At 43.3% G+C, this 27,219-nt stretch overlaps 1 long non-coding RNA gene across 1 annotated transcript in view; it reads right to left on the reverse strand.

The window, feature by feature from the left end:
* Positions 1-932: 932 nt before the first annotated feature.
* LOC112544180 (uncharacterized) overlaps positions 933-27,219 on the reverse strand; it is a 35,215-nt gene continuing 8,928 nt past the window's right edge. The window contains exons 2-3 of the long non-coding RNA XR_003087502.3: positions 2,788-3,003; positions 933-1,648 (exon numbers count right to left, since the gene is read on the reverse strand). This is a non-coding gene — a long non-coding RNA (uncharacterized LOC112544180). The remainder of the gene's footprint in view (positions 1,649-2,787; positions 3,004-27,219) is intronic.

The following is a 27,219-nucleotide window of genomic DNA, read 5'->3' on the forward strand; positions in this document are numbered from 1 at the left end:
GGGAGTAGGGAGGGGAAGTCAAGGTCAGCCTCACACTCAACCCCCTGGACTTGTCCCAGAACAAAAGGCTGTCATTCTCACACCTGCGTGATTGCTGAACAGGGCATGGTAACATGTCACATTTCCTTCTCCTCCTCCTCCCCCTGTAGCTCCTGCTCTAAACTCCTTTTCTGTCACTGCTTCCTTGTATTCCCTAAATAAAAGGTCATGCTTTCTCACAAGAGTATATTTATTGCTTGTGTTGCATGGAGGGAGGGTTTACAGGCAAGCACACTGAAAAGCAACATGTATGACTGTTGTATCACTGCCTAGCCATTCACAAAGCTGTTTTTCAGAGCCTTTCTGATTTGCACTGCCCCTCAATGTGCTCTCCTTATTGCCCTGGTGTCTGGATGCTCATAATTAGAGACTAGATGCCATCCCTCAACCCATCACCCTGGCATAAAATTTTCGCCCTTACTTTCACACATTTTATGGAGCCACAGATGGCTGCCACAACAATGAGAATGTTACTTTCACTGAGGTCTAGTTTAGTCAAACTGCAAACCGTTCCCTGTAAACATCCTAAAGTACACTCTACCACCACTCTGCACTTCCTCAGCCTGTAATTGAACTGCTCCTTACTGTGGTCCAGGATACCTGTGTACAGCTTTATGAGCCAAGGAAGCCAGGGATAGGCTGGGTCTCCAAAATCACTATTGGCATTTTAGTACCTCTGATGTTAATTTTCTGGTCTGGGAAGAAAGTTCCATCTTACAGCTTTCTGAAGGTGCATCCACACTGCACCCGTAGCTCAAAATAAGCTATGCAATTTGAGCTACTCAAGTTGCATAGCTTACTTCAAGTAAAATTTTGAAATAACCCGCTATTCCGAAACATCCCTTACTCCCCATGGAATGAGGTTTACAGGGACGTCGGAATAGCGAGCCCATGATACTTTGAAATAATGGGCTCGCTGTGGAGACACAGGCTTGTTGTGGTGTCCACCTAGTTATTGTGACACTCTTCTCTAGGCCTCCCTGCAAGGGGCCTCTGCCTTGCTCCTCTGTGCCTTTTCTCCCCAACACCTCCCTTCCCCAGCAGACCAAATAAAAAGGACTTTTTGTTTGAAACAATAAACTCTTACATTTATTTGGGGAACATATAACTGCGGAGGGACTGGTGAAAAAACCTGGGAGGAAGAAGGAGGAGGGGCTCAGGAATGGGTCTGGGACTGGTGCCTGCTTCAGCTGCCTGAGAGGTCCCACCACCTCATATGCACAGCCCTCAGTGGCCCCCAGGGGGAGGGAGGGGGGAAGAGGGAGTCAGGAGGAAAAGCTGGGGGAAGGGTTGGGGGCAAGGGTGGGTGTGGGAGGAGTGGGTGCTGCGAGGTGGCTGATGGATCATTCAGTGACAGTGACCAGGCCCTTGACAGTGTTGGTGTATGCCACATACATTGCCTCATGCTACTAGGACAGCTGCTCCCAGATGGTGTGGTGCAGCTTCCAGTCAGTACAATGCTCCTGGCAGTCCTCCTCAAAGTTGTGGTTCAGGGACTGGAGGCACTCAAGGTGTTCCCTTGCCAAGTCATCCTGGGATCACCTCTGCCTGCAGCTCTTGCGGGGTCATGTTGAAGATACAGGAGGTGGTAGACATGCCACACTCTCAGCTGTGAAGAAAAGTGAGAAGGGCAGTCATCCCAGGAGACACTGTGCATGAAGCCTCGCCCTAATATCTGAGCCAGTACCGAAGGTCTTGGGTCAGATGATGGTGATGTGCTTCAAGCAAGACCATTTATTGCCTACACAGCAGCATTTTCCTGCAAGGGCATGGACGCCCCAGGGAAGCCTCACTTCCCCCATGTCCCGGGGACAAGCAGGCATGGGAAAGTGCTGGCCAAGCCAGGAGCCTGCAGGCTTCTTATTTTGAAATAAGTACAGCTGCACTGTCCACACTCACCCTATTTTGAAATAGCAATTTTGAAATGGGTGTTATTCCTGGCGAAATGAGGGTTTATTATTTTGAAATAAGCAGCCTTTTATTTTGAAATAACACGCTTGCTGTGTGGATGTGCTTGCCTTGTTATTTCGAAATAACGGGAGTTATTTCAAAATCACTCTGTAGTATAGACATGCCCAGTGAAGTTACTCTCGATGGTGCTGATGGATCACAAGAAGCACCCCTTGCAGTTTATGCATCTTTGGCAAGGTGATTGGGTGCCAAGACAGGGATGTGCATTTCTTCTATTGTTTCACCACAGTTAGCTATCCCCATCGTGGCAAAGCCCTTCATTGTGATAGCCACGTTCCCAGAGTCACTACCTTTCGTAGCAGAAGGTATTGTTGCCTTGGCTACTTGGATCACAGCAGCCTCCACTGTAGATTTTCCTACTCTGAATTGATTCTCAACTGACCGGTGGCATCAGCAATGAGTGAATCAGACCCTGGGGCCACTACAGGAAAATGCTCAATCACCTGTCTCACTGTCTTCATGAAAAATACCCCTCCCGTCTCCCTTAAAAAAATTCAGAGTGTTGGAGATGTTTTACATTAGCCAAATGGATCTGAAACATCAGCATGTCTACTCAGCTCCACTGTTATTGCCAGGGACCATCTAAAAATGTATACAATAGGGGTTATCTTGGGGGGAAAAAATCAGTATTGCATCCATGCTAAGACTAACCAAACACCCTTTATTATATTATAATTCACCCACAAGCTTTTCTGACTCTGATGGAATGGAAGGGCTTCACAATTTCCCTGCTTTAATATTTTAAAGCAAGAATTTAAGTTCAAGATACATTATTACCTTTTCCTTGCTTTTCCATATTTGTTTTACACTCTGAACACTCTGCTCCATTTTGCACTTTATTTATTCCACTGATACGTAGCTTCCTATTTATTCCTTTCCCACAATCTTGCCTCAGTGGAATACAAATCCAGTAATATTCAGCCAGATGTTCATCTTTAATTCACATGCTTTCTTTCTTTCTTTTAGTCAGGGCATATATAATTCAGGCATTACCTATAGAAAGAGAACAAGGATGGGGATAAAATTCCAGACACAACAGAAGTCAAGGAAAGAAAGTCTGATGGTGAAAAATTACTATATAGCACAATTATACTTGTCAGATATTACCATTGGTAGGTGATCTACAACTGATGAAGTGTCCATACTGGTCATATTAATAACAATATCACTTACAACAAGCAGGAAGTTGGCATTTAAAAATTATTTTATTTTTGTAAACAGATTTAAGATGGGTCTTTAGTTAACTGTTGGTTTTTTTAAAAAGTGGGCTCCCTAAGTACAAACATGCTCCTCCCACTTCAAGCAAAGAAACAAAGTCTAATTAGTTATGGGTTTTGATGAGTATCAAATACACAAGTATATAAGTTATAAACTAAATATTTTATGCTAGTTCAGGTGCATAATATAGGTATACTGCCAAAGCAGTATCATCCCTAATGGCTAGTCCTAAAGATGCTGCTACAGGTTTCTGTGCTATGCTATGTTTTGTTGCATCTATTTTCTCATATGCGTTATTAAGTATGTCTCATATTGGCACTGATCTAATGTAAATTCTAATGCTTTTTTAAAAATGAGCAAAATTGTCTGGATTCCGAATATATATTAATACCTTGCAATTCAATTCTTGGATATTGTCAGCATCAGAAAACATTTCTTAAGGATGAAAATTCTTGAACATTACTCAAAGAAACTGTAGAAGCCCAATTGCTTGAATAGTTTAAAACTGGATTGGCTAAGACACTATCCCATATATCATAGGAAACAACCCAGGGATGGTTGGGTGGAGGGATTAGCTATTAAAATATTTTTGCTATCTCTTACTTCTGTGAGTCATTATTTGGATAATCTGAAATGCCTGCATGCTGAACAAGGGAGAAAGGGGAACAATTTACTTAATGTGTTTTAAAAAACAAATAATCTAATGCCCCCCCAGAGTAGCAAATTATGTCCTTGCTTTAAATTGTACATACACAGTGTTCTGAGGTCTTACTGTTCTGTTTACCCTTGTGTCTTTTGTTATATTTTATGATGCAGTGTTCTAGTGCCATGAGCCCTGTTCACACTGCTCAGAGGTTTCCCTGTTTTATAGAAAAACATGCAGTGACTAGATCATGTAGGCTAATGTCAGGCAAATGATTTATTAGCTACGACAGGTGTTTACATTATAAAACAACCAAACATGACAAGCTATTAGGAAATTTTTCTTCCCAAACTGAACATATGACAAACAAAATCAGCCTTATGTGTGGTTTTTTTTTTCCTGTTCTCTTATTATATCCCAGGCTGAGTATTATGAAACTGGGTAGCTATCCTCAGAAAGCCCACCTACTTTTGAAACAAAGGCTCGCCTTCCCAGGAAGAGTCTCCTACAGTGAATGTCTTCTTTAAAAGGTTAAAGTCTGCCATCTAGTGACCACCATCTGCATCTTAATTATATTTAGGACCCTTTGCTTTCTATTTTTATTTTATTTAGTTTTTCTTAGAAATTTATCAGTGTTTTCTACCACAACAATAAGAACGGGTAAAATCAGTGTATCAATAATTTTTCTGGGTAAATATCAGGGTTAATTTTAGTGAATGGAGAGACAGTGGGGAAAGTATCTGTAGATTAATGCTCTGAATTCTGTTTATCAGTGTGGTGTGACGCAGAACTAACAGAACTCACAACCCAATGTCACCCCTGAGCTTAGGAAAACAATATAATTTAAATTACCCCCAAAACAAGTTTACTGCTGTAGATTTAGAACTATTAGCCTATAAATATTTACATTTAATAATTGGATGACACCATTTGCAGTGCATACTCTCAGCTCCATCTTTCTTTCCAGTTTTTTTAAAAAAACCTTCCAAATATTTCCCTTGTGTTCTGAAACATATTCTAATACAGATTTTCATTCCCATCATTTTAGTCTGTCAAACCTTTAAACCATTATCTGCTATCAGCTTGAAATATGTATACAGTGGGTATAGGATTCATGAGCAGTCAGATCTGCATGCACTTCAGAGCTTGCATGTGTGACTGTTTGTCTATTGTGTGTATCTTCTATATCTATCCAAATACATTGCCTTACTTCATGCAACAGACAGCTTTGCATATGCACACAGACTAATGTAATAACATAATACACATCTCATATAGTATTGTATTTTCCCAATAAACCAAGCTTTAGTCTAGATCCGAATGATATAAAAGTTGAGTGAAAATTAGAAAAAAAATGAATAATGTTTTTGTAACACCTGGGAATGTTTTGGTAAAAATCACTTTAAACTGAAAACAAAGGGGCTTAATTATACTTATCTTACAAAATTACCATAAAAGATGTGAGATCTGAAAGGATTTGGCATAGAATCTTCTTTAAGAAAGGATTATATATTGGTATGTATGGGTTCCTTCCCATATCCCTAGGTGAATAAGAGATCTGTTGTTTCAGATTAGTTTCAAGTTGGAAAATCTAGAGGAAAAGGAATACAACTACAATAAACCCAATTCTTTCATCCAGGGCTGATCTGTGCTTTGAAACAAAACCTCAGACAGCCATTTGGCTTCAAGGAAAACTGATGTTTACTAGTGCATTTGAGAATATATTATTGTAATGCTTCTATTCTCAAAGCTCTGTCAGTATCTCCTCTTGTGTGTGGCCCCAGGCTGAGCCCACCCTAAATATTTGAAAACATGGTGTATTGGGGGCCGTGGCTTGTTAAATTAAAAAAAAAACAACAACTGCTCCCCACTAAAAAATTTGGCCAGGATGCTCTTGCTATAGTGGGCCGCAGTACTCCTTGGGAAGAACCAGCCGCACCCTTCCTGCATACCATTGCCTTTAGAAAAGGGAAGGTGTGAAAAGGGGAAGATAGCTTTGCACTCTCCCACCCATCACCTTGGTGTGAGAACTGCGGAGCTTACCTGGTCGCATGAAACCTGCTCAGTTTCGGCCCAGCCGGTGACACAGAACCCCCACTTGGTGACCGTTGGGCCGTATATGGCAATATGCAAGCGCGGGAAAGCGATGTGCAGACTTGGGGATAAATACCTATCACACAGTTCGCTCAAGGAGGTCTTCACAACACACGCACCACCGGGCATGTGCCTTCCTGTATACTTCAAAGCGCTGCCAGCCTGATCAACCGACCAGCCACCTCCCCTGACTCTCAGGCATAACCAAGGCCTTCGCAACCGAACCGATATCTTTGAAATGTTCCGTGTGCTGTGTAAGTTGGTATGTATGATTTGATTTTCCTTGTTGTATAGCTTAGTGTTATAGTTGTTTCGGTAGCACATAGAGTTTGTAGTTATCACTGTTGTTAATTAGTATAGCTTGATATCTTTAGAGCAGAGACTATTCCCCTTGCTGTTCCCATCCTTATATTTCTGATACGTTCAACTAGAAATCGTAGAATATAATAAAATAAATATTGTAAATTCATTACTGACACGGCCAATTAAAAATCTTAGAATAAATACTATAAATTCATCACTGTCATAAATAAATATCTTTTATTACTAAAACGGTCCACTTGGTTCTGTCCTTTCTCCCCTCCCCTCCTTCGGACCTGTTGTTCTCGCGACACTGGCTCAGCCTCCAAACACAACAATTGGATTTAACAAAATATGTGAGGCATCACCAGTAGGGTATTGTACATTTGGCAGATACTTCAGTTCAACTGTAGAGAACTATTCTGTAGCTACTCAACTTGTAATTCATGGCACATTGTTTGAGAAAATTAGAAAACTTGTAGCAACTGCAGCAACCAGTGGCTTTCTTCTGCTTCAAATTGCTAGTCTTACTGGTTAGGTACAAGTGATATGACAAGTTGAAAAAGATGTAAACAAAGCAAAACAATAACCAAGCAAACAAATAAGACATAATGAAATCAACACCCTCACTGCACAGTCAACAGAATTTATCTAAGAGAACATAATGGCATGTTGGTGGATTTATCGGAGGCTTTTTGTTAGGCCTTGCATTTTAAAGACTTGAATTTTATCTTCCTGCCAACATCAATCACATTAAAGCAAGGTAACAGTGATGCCCTGTCTTAAAGCTGAACAACATGTGTCAAAAATTAAACTGGAGCAAGGAATTGGACCAGGCAGACACATTTTGCACTTTTGCCTCCTGAAGCTTAAAAAACCCTAAGATTTGCTAAATAACTGAATAGTGTACTTATTATTATTATAATAGCATTTCTGGACAAAACGAATTAATTCTCATAATGAATCTAGTCCAGAGGAGGACTATAGACTACCTACCCAGGTAGAAGAGGTGGATGAGGCTTTTTTTAAACTACTAACAAAATCATCCAAAGCACAGGATTTGGTGGTGATGGGGGACTTCAACTATCCAGATATATGTTGGGAAACAGCTGGGCGCAGACTATCCAATAAGTTCTTGGACTGCATCGAAGACAATTTTTTATTTCAGAAGGTTGAAAAAGCTACTGGGGGGAAGCGGTTCTAGATTTGATTTTAACAAATAGGGAGGAATTGGTTGAAAATCTGAAAATGGAAGGCAGCTTGGATGAAAGTAATCATGAAATCATGATTCTAAGGAATGGTAGAAGGGAGAACAGCAAAACAGAGACAATGGATTTCAGGAAGGCAGATTTTAGTGAGCTCAGAGAACTAGTAGGTAAGGTTCCACGGGAAGCAAAACTAAGGGGAATGTGGCAAGGGCCCCTCTTACCCAGGCCACCACTGGGCTGGTCTCTCACTCCTAACCCCAGAGTTTGGGGTTCGCAGCAGGTCTCTGTGGTAGGAAGTCCAGCCACGCCTCCTCAGACTCCTTCCCTAGCTACCTCCACCTAATGCTGATTGTTCTCTCAAACCTCTTTGGCTGTGTCCACATTAGCATCCCTTTTCCGGAAAAGGGTGCCAATAAGACAAGTCGGAATTGCAAATATCCCCCGCGGCATTTGCATGAACATGGCTGCCGCTTTTTTCCGTCTCGGGGCTTTGCCGGAGAAAAGCGCCAGTCTAGACGGGATCTTTCGGAAAATAAAGCCTTTTCCGGAAGATCCCTTATTCCTCTTAAGATCAGGATTTCACAATCCTGCTGGAAGGGCATAACAAATAGGGTTCTGCCGGGGTCTGTTTTGGGACCGGTTCTGTTTAATATCTTCATTGACGATTTAGATATTGGCATAAAGAGTACACTTATTAAGTTTGCAGAGGATACCAAGCTGGGAAAGGTTGCGACTGCTTTGGAGGATAGGGTCATAATTCAAAATAATCTGGAGCAGTGTTTCTTAAACTGTGGTGTGTCGCGAGGCAGTCGGAGGTGTGCCGCGGAGAACAAGAGAGTTCAAAATAGTTGCCCTTAAAGGGGCGACTTTTTTTGCTCAATAACTTCCCCCCCTCAAATCGCCCCCCCTTTGATTTTTGCTTAACAAAAAATCCTTGGTGTTCCTCAAAAAAAAAAAAAAAGGTCTTTTCTCGGTCTTAAAAAGTTTAAGAAACACTGATCTGGAGAAACAGTCAGAGGTAAATAGGATGAAGTTTAATAAGACAAATGCAAAGTATTCCACTTAGGAAGGAACAATTCGGAACACACAAAGAATGGGAAGTGATTGTCTAGGAAGGAGTACTGCAGAAAAGGATCTAGGGGTCATAGTGGACCACAAGGTAAATATGAGCCAACAGTGTGACACTGTTGCAAAAAAAAGCAAACATGATTCTGGGATGCATTAACAGGAGTGTTACAAAGGAGTAGGGAGGGTGTTATGTGCCTGGAGGCAAAGGCAAAATTTGTACACGTCCCCAGCACCGCACGGTGGGGGCCTGAACCTGGCGCACAGCTGAGCCCGACCCTGGGAGGACGGGTGGAGCTTGTACCATGTCTTACCCACCCCCTCTGGTTTGGGGATAGGCTCCCGCATGCAAGAACCTGCCAGGAAAGATGGAGGAGGGTCAGGCTGGGGGCAGAGAGGCAGAGGAGGAGCAGGTGATCCGAGGGAAGACAGAGGGAGCAGAGGGGGACTAAACTGGTGCCCCTCCTACTGTGGTGCCTTGGGGCAACTGCCCCCTCCTGTTCCTCCTTGCTACGCCACAGCTGTGAGCAAGACACGAGAAGTCATTCTTCTGCTGTACTCTGATTAGGCCTCAATTGGAGTATTGTGTGCAGTTCTGGGCACGACATTTCAAGAAAGATGTGGAGAATTTGGAGAAGGTCCAGAAAAGAGCAACAAGAATGATTTAAGGTCTATGAAGGAAGACTAAAGAATTGGGCTTGTTTAGTTTGGAAAGGAGAAGACTGAGAGGGGACATGTTAGTGGTTTTTTAGGTTTCTAAAAGGGTGTCACAAGGAGAAGGGAGAAAAATTGTTCTCCTTGGCCTCTGAGGATAGGACAAGAAGCAATGGGCTTAAATTGCAGCAAGGGAGGTTTAGGTAGGACATAAGGAAAAAAATTCCTAACGGTCAGGGTGGTTAAACACTGGAATAAGTTGCCTAGTAAGGTTGTGGAATCTCCATCTCAGGAGATGAGCAGGTTAGATAGACATCTATCTGGGATAGTCTAGACAGTACTGGGTCCTGCTGTGAAGACAGGGGACTGGACTTCATGACCTCTCGAGGTCCCTTCCAGGTCTAGTGTTCTATGATTGTATGTACTATAAATTGCTTTGACTGGTTTGTGGCAGTTTCTAAAAGATAGAACACCGTCAGCATGAGCAGGAGTCTCTCAAATTATTTAAAGAGGATACTATTTCATCCTTATATGCTACAGAACACGAACCCCCCCCCCCCCCAATATTTGCTTCTTTGGAGAAATTCCTCTGCTCAGAATTTAACATGACAATAAAGATGGGGGGAATTCAGTGAAGAGATTCTGACTCTACTGCACATTAGATTATATGACTGGTGGGACAATGATTTAGCCCCTTTGGAAGAGACTACTGCTGTTCTTCATTTATTCTTACAAACAAATAATAAATTTAGTTCCAACATCCAACATTTCATTCATTGATCCCAAAATACTTTGCAAGAAAGGGCATCATCTCCATTTTAGGGTATGTCTACCCTTGCACCCTAGCTCGAACTAGGGATACAAACATAGGCATTCAAAATAGTCAATTAAATGGGGATTTAAAATGAGGAGTAATGTTACTTCGAACCAACAGGTTTGGTTCGAACTAATGCATCCCGGCGCGCACTTTCACTTTCGAAACAGCTGTTGATCGGAGTAACGCGCCGGTGAGATCCTGCTAATGAAGCGCAGGATATTTAAATCCCTGCTTCATTGACTATTTTGAATGCCTACATCTGCATCTCTAGTTTGAACTAGGGTGCAAGTGTGGACATACCCTTACAGATTGGGGAAATGAAGGCACAAAAAGTGATACCCCAGATTTACATAATAGTTCTTTTTATCTAGATTTTTACACCCTGAAGGAATTCAGATACTGTGCTGATGGGCATAGGTTCAGGAAGTAGATGTGAAAGGGTGCTGCAGCACTCTGAAGTTTCATATCTAGATTTCCCATGTCCAGGGGCCACCAGATCCTGGCCTCTGGGTGGCCCCTTGGGGTCCCATCAAGCCTCTGGGGTCCTGCTGGCTCAACTGGCTTCACCAATGCCCAGGGGCCTTCTGTCCCTGACTCTGTGGGTTCCACAGCCTGCCAGCCCTAGGGTCAAGGCCAATGATCCTGGAGGTTCCATTGCCACCTGAGGTCCTGCAGACAGCCTGGGGCTCTGCTCCTGGGCCCACCGATTGGGGCAATGAGGGACTAGGGTTGCCAACTATCCCAGACCAACACATTGGATGCCATTGCCACGACTGGGGTCCGGTCAGCTTGGCCCAGGAGAGTTGACAATTGAGATGGGTATAACTCAGCACCTCCAGCCTAAAAATTGGTCCATCACCATTGCCGATGGGAGCCATACAACGGCAGTGGGATTTCTCTGTTCCCTGGCAACAAATCCGTTCTGTCCACGTTTTAAAAAATTCTTTATTTTGCACTTTGAAGGGCACTTAACATTAAATCTGGACATTACAAAAGGGTGGGTCAGGGTAGGACATCAGCTTGTTAAGTCAATGTCTTTTAACTGTACACAACTGCCTTCAGTGAAGCGCTTAAGCTAAAAATTGCAGCAAAAAAAGATGTCTATGAACCTCCTGTCACTAATGGTAACTGTTGAGATTATTTAGCTCTCAGACCAAACAAATGGAGGTGGGTAGCCTCAAGGGTTTATCTACTGTGCTTATAAAGTATAATGGCATTTTGCAGGGCAAAACTGATTTATTTGTTTATATAGCCCTGGAAATGTACATTGCACAGCACAGTAAATAAACTGTACAAAATAGGTTTTTCTCAAAAGATCTGGCAGCACAGTCTATGTAGCTTCCAAATCCAGCTATTCCAATTTCAGTAGAGCACATCCTTCTCATAATATTTTGCAGGATTAACTAATTTGCCGCAACTGGCCCAGACCTACTAATCTGATAATCTCTGCATGCAGGTTATGCAGCAGGTCTTGCATGTATTTAGGGAGGACAGGTGAGAAAAATCATTTTTCCTTTCAGTCTCTGCATGGGAGGTATGTGTGACACCACTCCACCCTATTCTTTGCAGTTATATTATTATATGAATATGAAATAATTATATTAACGTCTACTGCAGAAAGGGATCTTGTCTATTATGCAAGATAAGTCATATGAGATATTGGAAAGTTTATGATTTACTGAATATGATTATCCTATTTGTATGCATGAATCATTTTTGTATATAGAGTTAGGAATAGTGATTACATATCTATTACAAATGTGTTCACACCTGGAAAATGCCCACTAGACATAAGATAGTCAGTCTAGATGCCTGGCTATCAAGGGCTCATTCAGATTGTTGGGCCATTAGGAGACCCCCATCAGGCTTTAGAAGGGTTAATCTCCTACCAGGATGTCTTTCTGGGGACATTGTAAACAGCCTTATGGCTGCTATGACATTACAAGGTCATGTGACCAAGTCACCTGGTACTAGACTCCATCTTAGAATGCCAGTATTTTTCCACTGTCCAGTGTGGGAACTAAGCCATATGTATATGCAGAAGGATCATAGTTTTTCACTGATTCCCTATCCAAAGAAGACTCTTGAAAACACCAGGAAGAAGGACTGAACTGGAGTTAAGTGCTGGACCCAGGTGAAGGAAATTTTAGCCTGTGAAAGGAACACCTGGGGTTTTTAAGCTGCATGCAAGCATGGCTGCCCTTTCAAGAATCTCTGCTTTCATCAACCTTTTGAGTGAGAATTTGCAACTCATATCCAATCTCTCTAGTATATTAAGCTTAGATTGCATTTTTTTATTTTCTAGGTAAGCTGCTTTGATCTGATTGCTATCTCTTAGAATCACTTAAGAACTATCTTTTGTAGTTAATACATTTGTTTTTACTTTATCTAAAACTAATGTGTGGGAGTCCTAACTTGGGACAAAATGCTATAGTGTATTTCCTCTCCCCATTGTGGGAAGGGGTGAATTCCATGAGCCTATATTTTACAGATCTCTTAGTAGCACAAGATGATGTAATTTTGGGTTTACATGTCAGAGGAGTGTGTGCTCTTGAGAAGCTGGACAGTTCCTTAGCTATAAGCCTCCCCATGCAGTACTGATTTCAGCTGTCTGTAAATAATGCAGCTGGGCATGGCCTTACCTGTGTGCTGATGAAAAAGCAAGCTTGGAGAGCTTTGCAGCTTGTCATAGCAGCACAGTGTGAGGGAGCCACAGCAGGTAGTGATCAACGGCTCGATGTCAGGATGGCGTTTGGTTTCCAGCGGAGTGCCCCAAGGTTCGGATCTAGGACCAGTTTTGTTCAATATCTTTATTAATGACCTGGATGAAGGGATGGATTGCACCCTCAGCAAGTTTGCTGATGACACTAAGCTAGGGGGAGAGGTAGATACACTTGAAGGCAGAGATAGGGTCCAGAGTGACTTAGACAAATTGGAGGATTGGCCACAAGAAATCTGATGAGGTTCAACAAGGACAAGTGCAGAGTCCTGTACTTGGGACAGAAGAATCCCAAGCATTGTTACAAGCTGGGGACCAACCACTTAAGTAGTAGTTCTGCAGAAAAGAACTTGGGGGTTACAGTGGATGAGAAGCTGGATATGAGTCAACAGAGTGCTCTTGTAGCCAAGAAGGCTATTGGCATATTAGGTTGCATTAAGAGGAGCATTGCCAGCAAATCCAGAGATGTCATTATTCCCCTTTATTCGGCTCTGGTGAGGCCACATCTGGAGTAGTGTGTCCAGTTCTGGGACCCCCACTACAAAAAGGATGTGGACGCATTGGAGAGGGTCCAGCGGAGGGCAACTAAAATGATTAGGGGGCTGGAGCATATGACTTATGAGGAGAGGCTGAGGGAGTTGGGTCTGTTTAGTCTGCAGAAGCGAAGAGTGAGGGGGGATTTGATAGCAGTCTTCAACTTCCAGGAGGGAGGTTCCAAAGAGGATGGAGAGAGGCTGTTCTCAGTAGTGACAGATGGTAGAACAAGGAGCAATGGTCTCATATTGTGGTGGGGGAGATCCAGGTTGGATATTAGGAGAAACTATTTCACTAGGAGGGTAGTGAAGCACTGGAATGGGTTACCTAGGGAAGTAGTGGAGTCTCCATCCCTAGAAGTGTTTAAGTCTCAGCTTGACAAAGCCCTGGCTGGGTTGATTTAGTTGGGATTGGTCCTGCCTAGAGCAGGGAGCTGGACTTGATGACCTTCTGAGGTCTCTTACAGCTCTATGGTTCTATGATTCTATAAGCCTATGCTGGATGGTTGGGGGAGCAGTTTCAGTTCCAGGCAGCACCCAAGAGGGGCCTACCACAGTCTGAAGTATGTGTTGTTGCAAGACCATTAGACTGAGGCCCACGTCACAAATTTCTCTTGGTGTGGTAAGGATAAGAGGGCCCTATACTTCACTTTAAACCATCTCAGTTTAAAAAAGGTGTTAATATACTACATGCAATCAGTTATGAAGAAATAGACTATTTTTTTTGTGGGTGTTTGGGTGCAGAGCCCATCATGTTGTTTATTTAATTAGTTTGATTCCCCATTTTGTCAGAGACATTTATTTTGGCAAATGAAGCAAATCTCAGGGCTACAGGGGCCCCAATAAGAAAAACAGCCTGGCTCCAGCTTCCTCCCACACACTGTTCATATCAAGAGGCTGAAGGTCATTACAGATTTTTGTATCTGTTGTGGTGACACACAAAGGGAAGGGATGGGGAGTAGACTTTCAGCTGGCACAGCTCAGGTAAAGTCAGTGGAGCTATTCTAACTTCATGCCAGTTAGGACCCTGGCCTACAGTCTCTATTCTCACCAGGACCCATACCATAAAGCTTTATACAAGGAAAAACAATTAAGAGCCACATGTAAGGATGTGTGGAGATCGACATAGGATATCTTTTTCTCTGGATTTTCAGTTCCTGGATGGTGGAATACTAACAGAAGGGAAACTCCTGTTGTTTTAACCCTATCAATGGCTCCCTGGAGGCAGATAATAAAAACCCATAAATATAAATGCCAATATATTTGGAGTTTAGTTAATTTACCCAGATGCCAAGATTAAGAATTTATTCAGATGCCTGTGGATCCTAAATATGTTGTTACTGCAGGACACACTTTAGGCCCCAATCCCATAGTAGCTCCTTGAGGCAGGAACTGTATTTCCTCAAATCTTTTCCAACTTCTTTAAACTCTGTGAATCCAAATCTGGTCACATTGGGTGGTGGAGTACTGCCTTAGCTCTACCAAAGAGTGGACAGATTTACATGAGTTGCCAGGGCATTCCGACCACCAACCATTTTCAAAAGAGTTTCATTCTGTACTAAGGTACCAAGGTGGGAGTTTCCATGGAACAACCAGAAGAAGCACCTGTTTCCAGGGCACCATTCAGGCAGGGCCCGGAGGAAGGAACCCTGAACCCTCTTGTACTGGGATGCTGCTTGTTCTTCTTCCCCTTCCCCTCACTTTCAGGAAGCAAGAGTTTGCATGCATTCCTCTCACTCCTGGCTGGTGAGGGGAGGGGATAGGAGAGCAAGTGACACAAACTATGTACTTTTCCCTTAGTTCCCTGAAAGTGAGGGGGAAAGGAGGAAGACCAAGCAGCATCTTGGTATGAGAGGCTTCTGCTCCCTCTCCCCAAATGGCATCCTTGCCCTGTCTTTGTTTAAAAAAAAAAAACCACCTATTTTCATTCTTACTTCCCCTATGGAAGACAGGGTAAGGCAAAAGGACTGCATTGATCTTTAATGTACTTGCTGCAGCTGCCGTGTAGCTCCAGATTTCTTCATTGAACATGCCTAAGAAGTATTAGATTAAAGTGCTCCATGCAAGTATTTTATTTCATTATTAGGAGGTAGTTCAAGTATATTAATTTGCCATCCACTGGGTTCTTCAAAGACCTCAGCATGGCTGTTAAATACAGAAGACATACCTCAAGCTGCTATATAATTAACTCAAATTATAAAGGCAAATGCATGATTGCTCTTTTTATTAACACATTAAAAAGGAGATGTGTAATTGGCACTTTAACAAGTTGGCAGAAGCAAATTAGATATTAACATGATTATGAAATGACAATTACAGTTGACAATAATTGTCATCACGTTTCTGAAGGCCCATTCACTGGACTTGAGTGCCTTATATCTATGACTATGTAATTAGTTTTAAATTTTTGGAAATATAAGTTATTTATAAATCACTGTAAACACAAAATTTATCTTCCAAACAATGTACTTAGGTGTTTTTGTTAAGCAACAATTAATATCCTACAATGGCATTCCTAGCCTCTGTCGGAAGCTGGGAATGGGCGACAGAGAGTGGATCACTTGATCATCTGTTCTGTTTTTTCCCTCTGGGGCACCTGGCATTGGCCACTGTAGGAAGACAGGATACTGGACTAGATGGGCCTATGGTCTGACCCAGCATGGCCATTCTTATGTTTTTACGCTATAGCACCTTTCATCCTAGAAGATACCAAAGGGTTTGCTTCACGGACATTTAAATATACAGCTATCACTGCACCCACCACTGAAATGCAACCACCTCTAGAATAAAAAGGGAAAGCTGTTTAAGAGTGCACCACTACAGAATAATTCAGGACAAACTGAAAAACAGTTTAAACAACTGAAATGGGGTGGGGAGGGGGGGAGTGGGCAGGAAAGAGGGAAGAAAAGGAAGATTTTTAGGTTAGCTGCAGGCAGTTACTGCAGTAGCAATTTTGGCCAAGACACTGAGGGTGACATGCCTACTTTTGTCAACTTTAAATCACCAGAGTCAGTCAGGAGTTTAGTTTTGCTTGTAATTTCACAGACTTCCAGCAGCAAGTGCATTTTATAACCACGCTGGAGCATTAGTTCAGTGACAAAAATAACACTTGAAGCACTCTTGTTCTGGGGAGGTGCAAATACTGACCAGTCTAGACCTGTGGATCCCAAACTTTTTCCCCAAGACAGTCCACCAACTGCACTATCATTTTTTGTGACATATAACATATTCAATGTGTGCACCCTCTACACTGATCCCACAGTGTTAATCCTGGCCCAGCACAGTAGGGAGCCCCAACATTGCAGGACTGGAGAGATAGACTGCTCCGCATTCATCTAGTACCATTGACTACTCTCATAAAGGGGAATTACACAAAAATGAGGAGGTTAGTTAAACAGAAATTAAAAGGCACAGGACTAGAGCCAAATCCCTGCAAGCTGCATGGAAACTTTTTAAAGACACCATAATACACACCCAACTTAAATGTATACCCCAAATTAAAAAACATAGCAAGAAACCTAAAAGAGTCACCATGGCTTAACCACCATGTAAAAGAAGCAGTGAGGGACAAAAAGGTATCTTTTAAGAAGTGGAAGTCCAATCCTAGGGAGATAAACAGAAAGGAACATAAACACTGTCAAATCAAGTGTAAAAATGTAATAAGAAAAGCAAAAAGAGATTTTGAGGAACAGCTAGCCAAAAACTCAAAGAAATAACAAAATGTTTTTTAAGTACATTAGAAGCAGGAAGCCTGTTAAAAAAATCTGTGGGTCCCCTATATGATCGAGCTATAAAAGGAGCAATCAAGGACGATAAAGCCATTGCGGAGAAACTAAATGATTTCTTTGCTTCAGTCTTCACGGCTGAGGACGTTGGGGAGATTCCTGAATCTGCACTGTTCTTTGTGGGTGATGAATCTGAGGAACTGTCCCGGATTGAAGTGTCATTAGAGGAGGTTTTGGAACAAATAGAAAAACTTAATGTTAACAAATCTCCGGGACCGGATTGCATTCATCCAAGGGTTCTAAAAGAACTCAAATGGGAAATTGCTGAGCTATTATCTGTGGTTTGTAACCTATCCTTTAAATCGGCTTCCGTACCTAATGACTGGAAGGTAGCCAACATGACACCAATATTTAAAAAGAGCTGTAGAAGCGATCCTGGCAATTACAGACCGGTAATTCTAACTTCAGTACAGGGCAAATTAGTCGAAACAACAGTAAAGAATAAAATTGTGAAGCATGTAGAAGAACATAATTTGTTGGACAAAAGTCAACATGGTTTCTGTAAAAGGAAATCCTGTCTTCCTAATCTGTTAGAGTTCTTTGAAGGGGTTAACAAACATGCGGACAAGGGGGATCCAGTAGATATAGTATACTTGGATTTTCAGAAAGCCTTTGACAAGCTCCCTCACCAAAGGCTCTTGTGTCAATTACATAGACATGGGATAAGAGGGAAGGCCCTTTCTTGGATTGAGAACTGGATAAAAGACAGGAAACAAAGGGTAAGAATAAATGGTAAATTTTCAGAATGGAGAGGGGTAACTAGTGGTGTACCCCAAAGTTCAGTCCTGGGACCAATCCTTTTCAACTTATTCATAAATGATCTGGAGAAAGGGGTAAGCAGTGAGGTAGTAAAGTTTGCAGATGATACAAAACTGTTTAGGATAGTCAAGACAGAAGCAGACTCTGAGGGACTCCAAGAAGATCTCACCAAACTGAGTGATTGGGCAACAAAATGGCAAATGAAATTTAATGTGGATAAGTGTAAAGTAATGCACATCAGGAAAAATAACCCCAACTATAGGTACAGTATGATGGGGGCTAATTTGGCTACGACAAATCAGGAAAGAGATCTTGGAGTTATCGTGGACAGTTCTCTGAAAACTTCCACGCGGGGTGCAGCGGCGGTCAAAAAGGCAAATAGGATGTTAGGAATTATTAGGAAAGGGATAGAAAATAAGACCCAGAATATCTTACTGCCCCTGTATAAAACTATGGTACGCCTACATCTTGAATACTGTGTATAGATGTGGTTTCCTCACCTCAAAAAAGATATTTTGGCCTTGGAAAGGGTTCAGAAAAGGGCAACTAAAAGGATTAGGGGTTCGGAACGGGTCCCATATGAGGAGAGGTTAAAGCGACTGGGACTTTTCAGTTTAGAAAAGAGGAGACTGAGGGGGGATATGATAGAGGTATATAAAATCATGACTGGTGTGGAGAGAGCCGATAAAGAAAAGTTATTTATTAGTTCCCTAAATAGAAGAACCAGAGGACACCAAATGAAATTAATGGGTAGCAGGTTTAAAACTAATAAAAGAAAGTTCTTCTTCACATAGCGTGTAGTCAACCTGTGGAACTCCTTGCCAGAGGAGGCTGTGAAGGCTAGGACTATAACAGAGTTTAAAGAGAAGCTAGATAATTTCATGGAGGTTAGGTCCATAAAAGGCTATTAGCCAGGGGATAAAATGGTGTCCTTGGCCTCTGTCTGTCAGAGGCTGGAGAGGGATGGCAGGAGACAAATCACTTGCCACTGTCGGTAGACAGGATACTGGGCTAGATGGACCTTTGGTCTGACCCAGTACGGCTGTTCTTATGTTCCTGCAAAGATGTGCCCAGCGCCATGTTCTGGAAGTTGAAATCTGGAACATGGGATCAAGCACCATTCAGGTTTGGTCAAATCACCACCTCTACCATGACTGGGGGTGGTTGGACCAAATCTGAATGAACGATGCTGCAACCCTTACTCCAGGTTGCATATCCTGGACTAGGGAGCTGGGCTCAGCCCTATAGGACAGAAACTGCTACTTCGGGTGACTCAGGGGTGGAATTGCTCTCCAACTCTCTTCTGCCATGTCCTTCTCCCCAAACACCCTAAGAGAAATGTATGGTTGCTTAGGGCAAAGCCCTCTCGCAATCCACTGCTGGGTCAGGACCCACCATGTGAGAAACACTGCTTAGCTGCCAAGTGTAAAACTGCATGGAGCTTGGAGTCCTTATATTGTCATGCAGCACGAGGATCACAAAAAGATAAGACCTGTTGTAATCACAGCCCAAGCTATAAGACAGATTGAGATACTGGACAGCAAGGCATTTGTGTGATGGGCTGATCCCTAAAATGGCCTGACATTCTCATGTAATCACTTAATTCCAGGATCTGAAGCTCTGAGTAACACACCAGCTGCCTCAAGGTACATGATACAGTCATGGGAGTTGGTAATATTGAAGGGACAAGCAGAGGCATAGAGAGGGTGTTATGCACCCAAGGGGCAAAGGCAAAATTTGCACCCCCTCTGCCGCCGCCATCACCATGCAGCAGGGCCCCGAATCTGGTGTCTGACTGAGCCCAACCCTGAGAGGAGGGGGGGGAAGCTTGTATTGTGTCTTCCCCCGCTCCCTCCAATTTGGGGCTGGGCCCCCGCATGCACTAACCCACCGACGGAGGTGGAGGAGGGTCGGGCTGGGGGCCGAGAGGAGGCTCCAGTCGGCAGCGGTGGGCGGAGGAGGAGCAGGTGAGACAAGAGATGATGGGGGTAGCAGAGGGGGACTAAACTGACACCCCCGTAGCATGGTGCCTGGGTGCAACTGCCGCCCCTCGCCACACCACTGGGGACACGTGTCCGTGAAGGGGCAGGTGAATGTAGATACATACAGAGTGGAGTCTGCAGACGAATAGATAAAAGGGGGAGAGACTAAACATGTATGTTGGAACAAAGGAAAAAGTTGAGAAATCAATGAGAGTCAGGTGCCTGAGTATCTTTGCGGATCCTGGCCACACATTTTTAAAGTTCATCCTACCAGTAGAGTCTTCCTTTTCTGTGTGAATTGTATAACACTCTAAATAGGACAATTTGATATTGCCTGGGTTGTCTGTGCCCATCAGACCATGCTTACAAGGTGGCATGGCTACAGAAAGTTGATTAGCATAGATCCTACTAACAGAAATCTTCTGTAAAGCATAATTGTAAACATCTCTCATCTGTGCTGCAAAAGTACTTTGGTCTTTCATGTTTCCTCTTTCCTTTATAAAGCTACTAGACAGACCTTCACCCAATAGTGTTAACCAGAGAAAGATAACCTGGCACACTACAAGGTTTTAATTGACAGTGGATTTTCAGGGAGTGATGGGAAAAATTAACACCATTCCAAAGAAGGATGACAGACACCATTTGGGGAAAAGGGAATAAGAGTAAAATGAAGCTGACTCAGGAATTGAATGGAAGGGAGCAGAGATTAATGGCCTCAAGGCCTGACCATAGTATGTAATTCCTGGATGCCACTGAAAGCCACACAGTATATATAGCCCAGATACATTCTGTAAAGCAGAAGATGCATGTTCAATAGATGATGTTGACAGACACACCTGCTGGACTAATGAGTTAATCAGCAACTTCTTTATAACATTCTTTTAACCCCATATTCTTCCATCAGAAATTAGTGATTTCAGGAAATGCCTGGTGCATTTGGGCAGGCTAGAAAGACCCACTTCCTTCCACTTCTCAGTTTAATCACCAAGCAAGCTTGTGAGAATCTTCAGTTGTTACATAAGAGGATGCTGGTGCCCATCTGATCTGCTGTTTGGTTGCTTCAATTTGCTGCTTTTTCCCTAATATTTTCTACCTTACCAGAGGCAGAAGGCAGGATACCATGCAAACTCTTCCTGACAGTTTTATCCTCCAGGTGTTTAATTTTTCTCCGCCAGTTTCTTGCTCCTGACTTTTATTATTTTTTAAATTTTATGTACTGAAGCACAAATATCACATCCCAGTTTCTTATTTCTAACACTAGTTAGTGGTCTGGTCACAAGGTTAAAAGAGCAACAATAATTTCTTATATGATCACTGATATTCCTGGACAAAACTTTTTTAAAAACAGATGTAAGGTTGCAAATACAAATCCATTATAAAAAGAGGAAAAGTATTTAAAATGGAAAAAAATACTAGGAATTTCATAGGTAGGATTCCACGAACAGCCTTAAATTAACTTCTATACACCAACCAACCTTACAGAGCTGGTTGAAACATTAAAAATGTAAATTTTCGGTGTTAATCTTTCAATTAGCCCTACTTAACAACTCTCCTGGAATACCATATTTACATTTCCCATAGGGACCACAAATTTGCTTAATACATTCTCTAATTGCAGATCTATAATCCATCATCCAAACACACACTCTTTTGCTTTGTTTGGCCATATATTGAGATTCTCTCCATTTTCTGCCATAAATATCCCATAAATCACAGTATTTAGAAAATTTTCCACTTTCAGTTGGACAGCCCAATTGCTCACTCACTCTCCAAAGTATATTGTAGCCCTCAGGGCCAGCTCTAGGTTTTTTGCTGCCCCAAGCAAAAAATTTTTTGGCCGCCTCCATCCCCCGGCCCGCTGCTGCAGGACAGGCACTAAGGAGAAAAGCGCTCCTTTCACTTTGCGGCTCTGACTCCCACCATGCCCTCCGGCCAAACCCAGCCTATATCCTGTCTCCCGTCCACACACATCCCCGTCCACACACATCTCAACCCCCCCCCCCCACTCGCCGAACCCAGTTTCCACCTTCTCTCCCATCCCAGGCAAACTCGACCCCTCAGTGACCGGACCCAGTCCGCACCCCCACCCCACCTAATCCACCCTGCGATCTCTCTTCCCTCCCAGCCAAACCCAATCCCGCCCCCCACCTGACCGGATCCAGTTCGCTCCCCTCTCCCACCTCTCCCCACTGACCAAACTCCATCTCCTTTCCCTCTCCCCACCAAACCCCCATGTCCTCTCCCGACAGCATGCACAGAAACGGAGCGCCCTGGGGGAGGGGTGAAAGTGGCACTGGTCCCCCTGGGATGCGCATGGACACAGCCAGGAAATGTAACAGGCAAGGCCCACATCGGGCGGTAAGGCTGGCCGGAATGCCGCCCCTGGAAACGTGCCGCCCCAAGCACGTGCTTGGTTTGCTGGTGATTAGAGCCAGCCCTGGTAGCCCTAATGCTTCAGAATATCTCTGACAGAAACAGGCTCCTCACTCTTGATAACAGCTTCCCAGGCAGTTATCTGTACAGTCCTGCACGGACACAGATGCAGGTACAAAATTTTGTATCTGCCCATGGATATAAAGCAGATATCTACCAATTTTCAGGGTTCTAGATACAAATTTGTATCTGCATCCATATTTGCAAAAAAGTGAAGCACAGATACCGGAATGCTCTGAGGGCTTTTTTTGTTAGGAGATCCTAACAAATAAGAGAAAAAGGAAAAGCTATTTACTTGTTCCCATAATATAAAAACTAATTTCAAATGAAATTAATAGGTAATACATTTAAAACAAACAAAAGGAAGTTTTTCTTTATGCAGCATAGTCAACCTGTGGAACTCCTTGCCGGAGGATGTTGTGAAGACGAAGACTTTAACTGGGTTCAAAAGAGAGCTAGATAAATTCATGGAGGTTCAGTCTATCAATGGCTATTAGCCAGGATGGGTAGAAATGATGTCCTTAGCCTCTGTTTGTCTGGAAATGGATAACAGGAGAGGGATCACATGATGATTACCTGTTGTGTTCCCTCCCTCTGGGGCATCTGGTATTGGCCATTGTCGGTAGACAGGATATTGGGCTCTAGATGGACCTTTGGTCTGACCCAGTATGTCTGTTCTTATGTTATGTTCATTGAGCATTGTAACACACTAATCTCCTGAAAACCCAAGGCTGGGGAGAGGAACTGTTTTATTTTGCTGAACACCCACAACTTTATCAAAATAGACCAATATTAGGGTTCAACTACAGGCAGTCCCCGGGTTACGTACAAGATAGGGACTGTAGGTTTGTTCTTAAGTTGAATTTGTATGTAAGTCGGAACTGGTACATATTGTAGGGGAAACTCTAGCCAAACATTTTTTTTAGTTTTGGATAGCATAGGGAAAGGTTAACTCCCCTCTAATGTTTGTTTTGCTGTCTGTTCCCCTGTTCAGAAGATTTCACATCTATTTCTGTCCCTGTGACAAACTCAGGACTAAAGGAGTAACTCATCAAATACCAAACAGCTCTGCACCATGCTTTGAGCTAATAGCTTTATTTCCACACACCACCCAGGGTTCTAGGAGGAGGGTCCTTTTTTTGCTAACACAATGAGGCCAGCACTTTGTTTGTTTTGGTGGAGTCTTTGTTTGCCCAGGGAGCCCAGCATGTATAGGGGGAGGAGGGGCGGAGAGGCTGCTTTTGTCTGCTGTTGCTCAGGGGAGGGGGCAGCCTGTTGCTGGCAGGAGGGGAGGGGGGAGGCGTGCAGGATACGAGGCCGCGGGGGGGGGGGGCAGCGGGCGTGGGGAGGCACTTTTCCTCTGCCCGGCAGCTCTGCGGGATCCCTGTCCCTGTGGCCAACTGCTGCAGGCAGAGGCCAGTTGGAGCCGGCCGAAGAGGAGGAGGAGGTGGATTCTAGGACCCAGGTGAGCGAGCCCCGGGGACGCTGCTGCGCTGGAGCCCGGCATGTATAGAGGGGAGGAGGGGCAGAGAGGCTGCTTTTGTCTGTTCGGCAGCCTGTTGCTCAGGGGAGGGGGCAGCCTGTTGCTGGCAGGGGGTGGGGGGGGGGCAGCGGGCGTGGGGAGGCACTTTTCCTCTGCCCGGCAGCTCTCCGGGACCCTAGTCGGAGCCGGCCCGAGGAGGAGGAGGATCCTAGGACCCAGGTGAGCGAGCCCCGGGAATGCTGCTGCGCATGTGCGGGAGTTGCCTCACCCCGTTCGTATCTAGGGATCCGACGTAAGTCGGATCCACGTAAGTCGGGGACTGCCTGTACTAAACCTGCAACAGGAAATTCTCCTGTTGGAACCAATTTTAAGAATTTCATGTAGTTGGATAAATAACTGGACTGCTATATGGGCCAGTTTTGACTTAGACTGTTTAAACCCATTGTCAAATAGGTCTGCACAAATTTTCCCATCGGGTCTGGGAGTTTTTCTTTACAGAAATGCAAAAACACCACATCCTAGTAAAATACCATTTGTGATTAAGCTGAGCTCTACAAGTCTGGGATATTCTAAAGGTGGCATGCAGAGATTGTTGTTACAAGTCTCCAGAACACATTGCTGACATTTTCTGAACTGAGTTTTTGAATGGGGACTGATTGCTTGGGAAAGTAGTTGGAGGTAGAGAGATCAAGTATACTGAAGGTTGAATTTTAGTTCCGTACATAAGCTCTAGGGAAATGAAAGGCTCTGGGAATACATAAACTCTGCAAGATGATTTTCCCTTCAGCAAAGAATTGTAAGGAATATCAGTTATTATTTTGATTGGCCAAAATAGGGATGTCAGCCTGGACTTATTCATTAATCTTAATGACTACACGCACACACACCTCTTGCTGCTTCTGATACAGAAGCAGCAAGTGGGGGAGGGGGAAGAGGTGGAGGCAGGTGCCATGTGGAGCTGGCTTTTAAGATGGCTCTCCATGTGTGCTGGCTCCCACAGAACTGCCCGCCCACCCCCACTTCCTCCCACAGAGTTGGGGTTGGGGGACAGGTGGGAGCCAATATGCACGGGGAGCCAGCTCTTAATTTGGCTTCCTTCATGTATCGGCTGCTGTAAAGCCACCGGCCTCCCTTCCCCCCACCCTGCTGCTGCCTCTTTATCAGAGGAAGACAGAGAGGCAAGCAGGAGCTGGTGCTTGAGAGGTGCTGGCTTAAAAGCCAGCTCCCCATGAGCACTGGCTCCTGCCTGCCCCTTGCTTGCATGTAAATGTGTAACTGCTAAAATTTCCAGCCGTTACACATTTACACAAGTACACACCAGTTAACACCTCTAGGCTATAATCAGCTCAGGCACTGCAAAAAAAGCAAATGAAGATATGATTCTTCTGAGAGAAGGAGCAGTTTGCACCCCTTTGTAATTATGGAAGTTGTGTGGGAGGGTTTATTCGCAATAACAATTTGGTGTTAGGCTCAAGTTTCCATCTATGAGTAATCTGACATTGGTATTTGTTTCCTGTACATATTATTCCAGTTCTTCTTTAGAAATGTTTATTAATGTTGTGTAAATAAATTAATCTTGTGCGTTGACACCCAGTGTAAATGTTACATGTTGTTAAAGGATACCAAAGAGGATAAACAGCATAAAAAAATCTGCTCTCAGAACATGCTTAAAATATCAGGATGGAAATCATACATTCTTCTCTGAAAAGTCACAAAGATACTGTATGGAGGTAGTGGTAAAACAAGAATTTGAAAAAGAAAAAGAAACATTCCTTAGAGTAAAGGATTCAGCAGTGGAGGAGACATCTGTATTAACTAAAGACAGCAAGGGTTTTCATTCTCTCAATATGCTACCATTGCCTCTTGGAGATGTACATATAAGTTGATGCACACCCATAGCAAACTGAAATGCAGTACTCTGAGGGAATGTTTTCCTCTGTAATGATACTTACTAATCTCCTTCTGGCAATAGACAAAAATCAAGTTTCATGCTGATTCTATTAGTTCTTTCAGCAACCTTTGATACACTGTCCATAAAGCGCTGATCGATAAGATATGGACAGTGGCAGAGACAGACAATTATGATTGACTGGCTTCGTTCGTGCTCAGCAGATTATATCATGCAACTGTTCATCTACTCTGAGCTCTTGCATTTGGGATTACCAGAAGGGGCAATTCTTTTACTCCCACCTTCCCCAGTCTATTTGGCTGTTAGGCTATGCCTACACTACAAGTCTTTTGCACAAAAAAGCCCATTTTTGCACAAAAACTGGCGGAGCATTCATACCTCAAGTGTGTTTTCATGCAAAAAAAATACAATAAATTGATAGAACAAAGCGCTTTTTGCCCATGAGGAATAATTCCTTTTTGCGCTATAGCTCTTGTGCAAAAAGGCGTGTGTGGATGCTCCGCAGGGGTTTCTTGCGCAAAAAGAGCCTGTCAGAAAAAGCACAAGTGCTCTGATGGCCATTCTATTAATGGTAATCAGAGCTTTCTTGCACAAGAGCATCCATGCAGTGTGGATGCTCACTTGCGCAAAAGTACTTTGCTTTTGCGATGCACTTTTGAGGCGTGGACGCTCTTTTGCGCAAGAAGTTTTTGCGGAAGATCTCTTCCGCAAAAAGCTTCTTGCACAAAAACTCTGCAGTGTAGACAAAAACCTTAGAGTCCGCCAAGCCAAATGGCAGGAATCCATTGGAACCCAGCTTGTGGTTCGCTGGAAGTTCATTGAACCTGATCTTTTTTTTTTGTAGAAAAAAGTTGAGTCTCATGAATTTTCTGATAACCCAGTTTTATTATCAGAAAATTCCCACTCAACCTTAGTCAGCAATCAGATGACCTTGTTCAACTGTATGTCATTATTTTACTAGCCTGCATGATTTAGTAATTTGGCTCACAGTGCCTACCAGAAATCTGGGATTGGGTGAGAGCTACAGGACAGTCTCACTCTAGATCAGTTGCAAGTGAGGCTAGCGGGCTGGTGAAGAAAACAAGCTGAAGAAATGGCAGAACTAGTTCCTCTCCTATTAATTTTGCCCTCTTTTTGCTAACAATGTTCATAATCTAGGAATATTATTGGATCATTCTGAGGACAGCATTGAAATACATGTTTCTTTTCATCTGCACTTGGACAGAAATTTCTATTCTATTTGTAGCAAGACTCATCTCTTTTATCACTCCCAAACTGGATTGCTGTAATATCTACATGCCCCCAGAGCACAGTGTTCTGCTCTCTGGAAGCACATTACAGCTGCATTCCAGAACTTGCACTAGTTTTCCACTATCTTTTGGTAAATGATTCAACTTTTCTCCTCAGTGCTTGAATAACTGTGAACCTCCTGACAAGTGTGCCCTAACGAGAGTCCTTTCCTAACCCAAATCTTACTAGTTACTACTACAAGCATCACATATCCTTCCAGTTACCTAATGTTTCCAGCAACAAATCCTCTGATCCAACGTCCTCACTCTCCAACCTGTAATTTCTACATGGTGCCATTACAAATTCCAAGCAATTAC

This window comes from Pelodiscus sinensis, chromosome 5 (assembly GCF_052426305.1).
Source record: "Pelodiscus sinensis isolate ZL-2025 chromosome 5, ASM5242630v1, whole genome shotgun sequence".
Classification (NCBI taxonomy): domain Eukaryota; kingdom Metazoa; phylum Chordata; order Testudines; family Trionychidae; genus Pelodiscus; species Pelodiscus sinensis.